At 34.8% G+C, this 7,049-nt stretch overlaps 1 pseudogene; it reads left to right on the top strand.

Moving 5' to 3' along the window:
• The first annotated feature begins 2,897 nt into the window (after positions 1-2,897).
• On the top strand, positions 2,898-3,398 carry LOC149265862 (large ribosomal subunit protein uL11y pseudogene; annotated as a pseudogene).
• Positions 3,399-7,049: the final 3,651 nt, after the last annotated feature.

Here is a 7,049-nt window from a genome sequence, read left to right as displayed (position 1 = left end):
TATCACACACTTAGAAAAATTTAAGACACATCATTCATCACTCACAAATCATGAAGAACACACTTCCCTCAATGTGATGACATTGTGATGAATTTCCCCGAGTGCAACACTAATAGTACACTTTGCGATGATAGTGACGACACTTGTGCGACAATGCTTGAAACTTTTGAAATGAGTGTGAAACATGTCTACATGATGAGAAAAAATAATTATCAAAAACATTTCCCATTGAAACAATCCAAAAAACTACTTTACGCGATAAGTGATAATTCCCACACCAAAAGGCTATGCTTGCAATATGAAAAGAAAAGTGTGAGCGACACTTGTTATATGCAAATGATGGGGAAAAATACACATACTAGGAGGAAGATAGCATGAAAATGATGCTAATTAAAGTGAACACAATAAAAAAATGATAGTCGTAAGCATGAAAATGACACTTACAAAGATGATAGTGCGCAAAAGCGAGAGTTGAAGAAACTCACTAAAATAGAACTATGATCGAAAACAAAGTGAGGAACTATCAATGACAGTGTGCACTTACTGCCAACATGGGTTGAACATTGCGTAGACACTATCTTAGTGGAATGTGGCACGCCTATTCAAGCTTGCATGAAGAAATGCTTTCATGAATGCATTAAAGACTGAGCATGTGTGAGCATGTGACTTCGACACTTGCGATTCAAAAGATAGCTCAAAGACTTATCCAAGCACCAATTGACCGAGAAGTAACTACGGAACTAACAATCACAAGATCTACAGTAGACTCCAAAATTCAAGTATTGGCAAATTTTTGGAGAGTGTTTGTCGCAATGACAACAAAACCCAACCAAAAAATATTGAACGTATAAATTTGTATATTTTCAGTCCTTTCATAAATCTTATAATGATATTTCAAAGATGAAAACCACACACATAAGCACCAATTTCCTTTATAGTGTATTAACATATTTATGTGATTTGATACATTTTTCATAAAAAGACATAATTTATAATATATCCCTGAATGGATTTTTGTGAGAAGAAAATACAAAAAAACAGTGTACGAACGGACTTCATCATTCAACGAGCTAGGTGGCTGGCTACTGTCTTCCTTCTAACTTACAAGTTCAACGATGATTGTAAAGCATCTTGTTATAAGTTAGATAAAGAATAACGATCAAATTTCATCAAAATTCAGTTTTTTGTTGTCATTTTCACCATTGATTCCATTGGAAAAATCCTTTATAGGCTCAACAAGTATACGGGAAACCAAAAATCAATAGGGAGTAGATGAAAAAGAAAGTGAGGAAAACACGCAACTAGGCTAACTTTTTCCATAGAAACAGGGTTAGGAATTGGACCCAACACTTTGGGCCTCAACAAACCGAATCTGTTGAGAATCAAACATAATAAATTTTATGTTTCAAAAAGAGTCTGTTGGTCCCAGGTCTTATGTGAAACCAAAAAAACCAACTTAAATGGTCAGATGATCCTCAGTGAGATTAAATGCAGAAGATAGCATTAAAGGTCTATATACTTGTTTAATAGGGTTTCAGAAATGTTCTACTTTTATGAAATCTTTTAATTCCATTTCTTTATAAACTATGGTTCCTTCTTAGGCGTTGCAAGCATTTAGGATGAAAATTCTCTGTGAAAGTGAAATGACATATTTTGCGTGATTAAACCATAAGTTAGCAAAATATATTTAAAAAGTTGGAATCTCTACAGATTTCCCACAACTACACCTGTAAATGTTGTTATATAATTTTATTTTATTTTCTTCTCTTTTTCTTTCTAGTTGAGTGAAATAGTTTGTGTGAGTTAAGATCAGTTCTAATGTTAAATCAGAAACTAATCTACCCACCAGTGTTTTCTCCAATTCTCTACTTCGCATCCGTTATATCATATTAACATTACTTGTTTTTTATTTTCAAAATATTTTAATTAAATGGACCTCACGTGTTGCAGCGATTTACATTAAATTAATTGCTAGAGTGGAAGGGATATATATCGTATTGTCTGGATTGTTGAGAAAAATATTACTCTACATGTTTACAAATATTAAAAACATTACATACATCACCATCCTTTTTGAATAGCCATGCAAATATGGAAAGAGATAAAGAGATTTACGAGTAATAGCGAAAAGTCATTCCATTTATGAAAGAAAGGCAACTACAAATTAAAGATGAAAACAGTTTGAAAGAGTCCTGAAGGTTGACTTGGGTGCCTCTGATACCTTTGCAAAATCAACATCTACATAAGGTGTGGCAGACTTTCCCCCACCTGCGAACCTGCACTTCATTGTTATAATCATAATATTTTAATGACCCTGACTTAGTCTGGTGCAAGCATGAAATGAATGCGCATATTTGATTAAACTGATTCCTTCTTTTACACTTTACCCAAACTTCTTTATCATGTGTTCCCTTGTGCTTCAAAGTCACATACATTTTTTTTTCTTCATCTAAATATTCAGCCAACGTAACAATGGGACAACAAGAATCCAACAATTTTAGGTTTTCTTGATGTGTAACTCAGGGATCAGAGTTACATTTTCCCTATTGGTTTGGTTTCTCCACATACGGATACCTCTATAAGTCCCCTCGCAACTTTTCACTCTATCTAATTGCATAGATTTAAATCACTGCCACATGAGGGGGTGTTTTAATAGGTTTATTTAAGATGTAATTTTGTATTAAAAGCTTATGCTAACATTTTAATTTTCTTAAATTAAGACAAAGGAAAAGAAGAAAGGCATCTAGCAAGTTAATTGTGTTAAATTGCCTTCCGTTTGCACTTTTTATTAATTCGGCTTTGGGGATAAGGGGAGTTAGATTTGCAGAGGGTGGCAGCAGATAGTAGCGACAATAGAATCACAGAATCTTTATTGTTTTCTGGAAAAATATTTAGTCATGCCTCCTAAGCTCGATCCTTCCCAAGTGGTCAAAGTGTACTTGAGGGTCAGAGGGAATGAAGTTGGAGTTGCTTTGTCTCTAGCCCCCAAGATCTGTCCTTTAGGTTTGTCACCCAAGAATATCACAGAAGACATTTCCAAGGAAACAACAAATGACTAGAAGGGTTTAAGGGTCATGGCAAAGCTTACCATTCAAAATAGGTAGACAAAGGTCATTATGGTGCAGAATGTGGATACCCTGGTCATAAAATCCCTCAAGGAGCTTGATTAACGAGATAGGAAGAAGATGGAGAACATCAAGAACAGTGGAAATATCTCACTTGATGATGTCATTGAGATAGCTAGGGTTATGAGGCCGAGTTCCATGGTAAAGGAATTGTATGAGACAATGAACGAGATTCTGGGCACATGCCTCTTTGTCGGATGCACGGTGGATGGAAAGTATCCTAAGGATATCTAGGCTAACATCGCCGAAGGAGAGGTCGGGATCCCCAAATAGTGAAGGAAGAATTCACATTTGGTAATTGAAATGAAATCATTTCGCTATTTTTATTGTTGGTTATTTGTTCATTTGTTTAGGATTTTTAAGGTTTAATGAAGTTGAAAACTGGAAGAAGGTTTCCTGTGAATTTGTTTCCACGACCTTAGGGATTTTAAGACATTTAGGGGCCTGTCAATTTCAGTCCAGGCCCTACGATTTTGAGGCATTTTCAATTCTTTGGAGACTTTGGTTAGTTATATAGCATATGTATACACCAATACGTTGAATGGATGGAAGGATTTGTTGGAATATTGGAACATTCAGCTCATTATAAAATTTCCTTATGGTTTTCAGATTTTTCCTTGAGATTTTAAAGAATAAAGCTCTGGGACATTACCCTTTAAATAATATTTTAGTGATATAATATTAGCTGCTCTTTGCAAACAGGATAGGGTTTCATTTCTCAAGAATTTAGAAGAACAACCACCCCTTATATTCGACCCTATGACACATCTGTTAAGAATAGTCTTATGGTTACATTTGAATGTTTCCTTTAAATAGGTTTTCCGGCTTATAATGTATTTCAGTTTTCGATTAAAATTGATCCGAGAGTTCCTTTGATTTACGACCAAAATGTGCGCTTTTGCATTCGAAACTTCTTCTCAGGTTTCAGTGGAAACAACAATGATCGAAGAAACCCTTCTTTGCTAGTATCTTTCATTGCCTAGGTTTCAGATAATTGCTACCAAGTACAAATACTACTTCATTTTCCATTCATTGTCTTCTATTCTTGAAAATTCAATCTTGTACACGGTCTTTGTTATAATTTTTTCTTTATGATAATTTTTAACTGGAAACCCCGTCAAGGTCTTTTGGTGGAGTTTTCCCCGGACGAAAGAAACCATTGATTTTCCGGTATCAACGCTTGGTGAGAATGCAAGAAGCTTTATGACAAGTAATACATAATATTTCCTCTTTACTATGTTCTCATTTAAGGTTTTTGAAGTAATATTGGTTAATTTTATTTTTAAAGATTAAAAACTTGGAAGTATTTTGGAAACCTCTAATCGTTCATTTGCTTCTAATAACCCACTCAAGGCCATATTGTTATCAGAGCTACTGTCAAATATCCATAGTGCAAGCCGCTTAGTGCCGTCACCTTACTCTCTTAGCATTCATTAAAATGTTGGTTGTTAAGTGTGGAGCTGTTGAAGGATCTATCCACTAAAGCGATTAATATCCACAGTGCAAGCCGCTTAGTGCCATCACCTTACTCTCGTAGCATTCATTAAAACGTTGGTTATTACCTGTCGAGCTGTTGAAGGATCTATCCATTAAATCGTTAATCGTTGCAAAGAAGAGAGTCCATGAAAATGATATGTTCAGGAAATAACTGAGGAACTAGCTAGAACATTAGGACAATTTTTGCAAGAAATAAAAAGGCCGTGGGCATATGGTGAAACATGCCATGAAGCCTAAAACGTGGAGTGCGTAAGTGATTTAGTGGAGTTCGTAATTTTTTTTTACATCAAGCTTGTACCTGTATGTCAAGTTTTTTTTTCAAACCGACATATGTATGTGCAAAATGTGAAAAGTTTAAAACATTATATATGTTTTTTATATTTATTATGAAACATATATAATTATATGTTGGAATTTTGAAAAGTTTATTTGAAAAAGGAGCAGGAATTTTGAAAAGGGTATTTTAAAAGGAGGAAGGTTATTATTACTAAATTTTAAAGAGTAATAATCAAAGTTTTATTTTTTAAGTGGAGTTTTTGTTTTTGGGCATCAATATATTGAAAATGGAGATAACATTTACAGATATGGAGAAGTTGAGCAGGGCTAATTTTGCCCTATGGAAATCATAGATAGAGGACATACTGATTTTGAAGTATCAGTATTTGCCAATTGAGGGCACAACAAAGAAACCTTCATTGATGACAAATGAAGAATGAAACAAACTAAATAGAAAGGCAATTTAATATGACTGAAGGATTATGGAAGAAGCCCCATGATTTATATGAGAAGAACATGACATCAAAAAAAGTGTTCTTGATGAAGAAGCTTTATAATATCATAATGAAGGAGGGTGCTTCTGTTGCTAAGCACTTGAATGCATTTAATATTATTACTAATTAGCTTGCGTCTCTTAAAATCATTTTAGATGATGAAATTAGAGCTATTTTTCTAATGTGTTCTATATGAGACAACTAGGAAAATTTAACTGTAGCTTTGAGTGCTTCAACAATTGCAGGAACCCTGAAGTTTGATGATGTCAGCAGTAGTTTAATGAATGAGGAACTATGATGGAATTCAATTGCAGAAAACCACGGAGGAGAAGCTCTAGCTCTAGCTGATCGATGTAGGAGAATGGATCGAGGCTGGTAAAGGCTATCAAGATCGAGAGGCCAATCAAAATCAAGGAGAGGAAGGATCATTTGCTTTCATTGTGGCAAAACTGGGTACATGAAGAAAGAATGTTGATTTTGGAAGAAAGGACAAAAGGATTAGAGACCATCTAATACAAATCAGATGTCATTCAACACAAATGAAGGTGAGACTACTAATGTAGCCACAGATGGTGATGTGTTATTCACTGTTTCAGTAAAGGATGCATGTGTATATACATCTAGCATTAGCTTTGATTGGATCCTTGACTCTAGGGCATCTCACGATGTAACCACATGCAAAGATAGTTTTGTTTCAAATAATCCTGGTGATTATGGTAGAGTGCATTTGGGGAACAATCATTTTTGCAGTATTGTTGGAGTGTGAGATGTCTAGATCAAGATGAAAGATGGACAAGATATATTGTTGAAACAGGTCAGGCATGTACCAGAAATGCACATGAGTTTAATCTCTATGGGACGGCTAGATGATGAAGTCTATTCCACAAACTTTGGAAAAGGAGGCTAGAAAATTAGCAAAGAAGCATTGGTCGTGGCTAAATGATCCAAGATAGGAACATTATACACATTGAAGACATTGACAGGAAAATAAGATTTGGCTGCTGTCACAAAAGAAGAAAATTCAACAAATCCATGGCATAAGTGTTTGGGTCACATGAGAAAGAAGGGCTTAAAAATCATTGTTGGTAAAAAATTATTACGAGGTTTGAAATCCTACAATCTTGATCTTTGTGAGAATTGTATATATGGTAGAAAAATAATGGTTTCATTCCTTAGATGTGGCCATGATAGAAAGAAAAATGTGTTAGAATTGGTACACTAAGATGTGTTTGGGCCCGTTAACATCAAATCATTAGTCGGAGCATCATATTTTGTAAAATTTATAGATGATGCATCCAAGAAGGTTTGGGCATATCCAATGAAAAGTAAAAGTGAAGTGTTTGGAATGTTTCAAAAGTTTCATGTTGTTGTTGAAAGAGAGAGTAACAAATTGCTCAAGTGTTTAAGAACAGATAATGGTGGAGAATATTGCTCAAATGCGTTTAAGGAATATTGTAACAAGTTTGGCATAAAGCATGAGAAGACTATGCCTGGTACTCGTCAACAAAATGGTGTCGTAGAAAGGATGAATCGCACCATTATGGAAAAGTTGCGAAGTATGTTGTCCAATTCCGATTTGGAGAAGAATTTTTGGGTTGAAGCAGTGAGGACCACTTGCTACCTCGTAAATAGATCTCCAACTATAGCCTTAGATGGC

Source organism: Pinus tabuliformis, chromosome 6 (assembly GCF_031772625.1).
Source record: "Pinus tabuliformis cultivar Carrire ecotype Pingquan chromosome 6, CPIR1, whole genome shotgun sequence".
Lineage (NCBI taxonomy): Eukaryota > Viridiplantae > Streptophyta > Pinopsida > Pinales > Pinaceae > Pinus > Pinus tabuliformis.
Note: the sequence above shows the minus strand (reverse complement) of the source record. Positions and strands in the feature narration are given on the sequence as shown.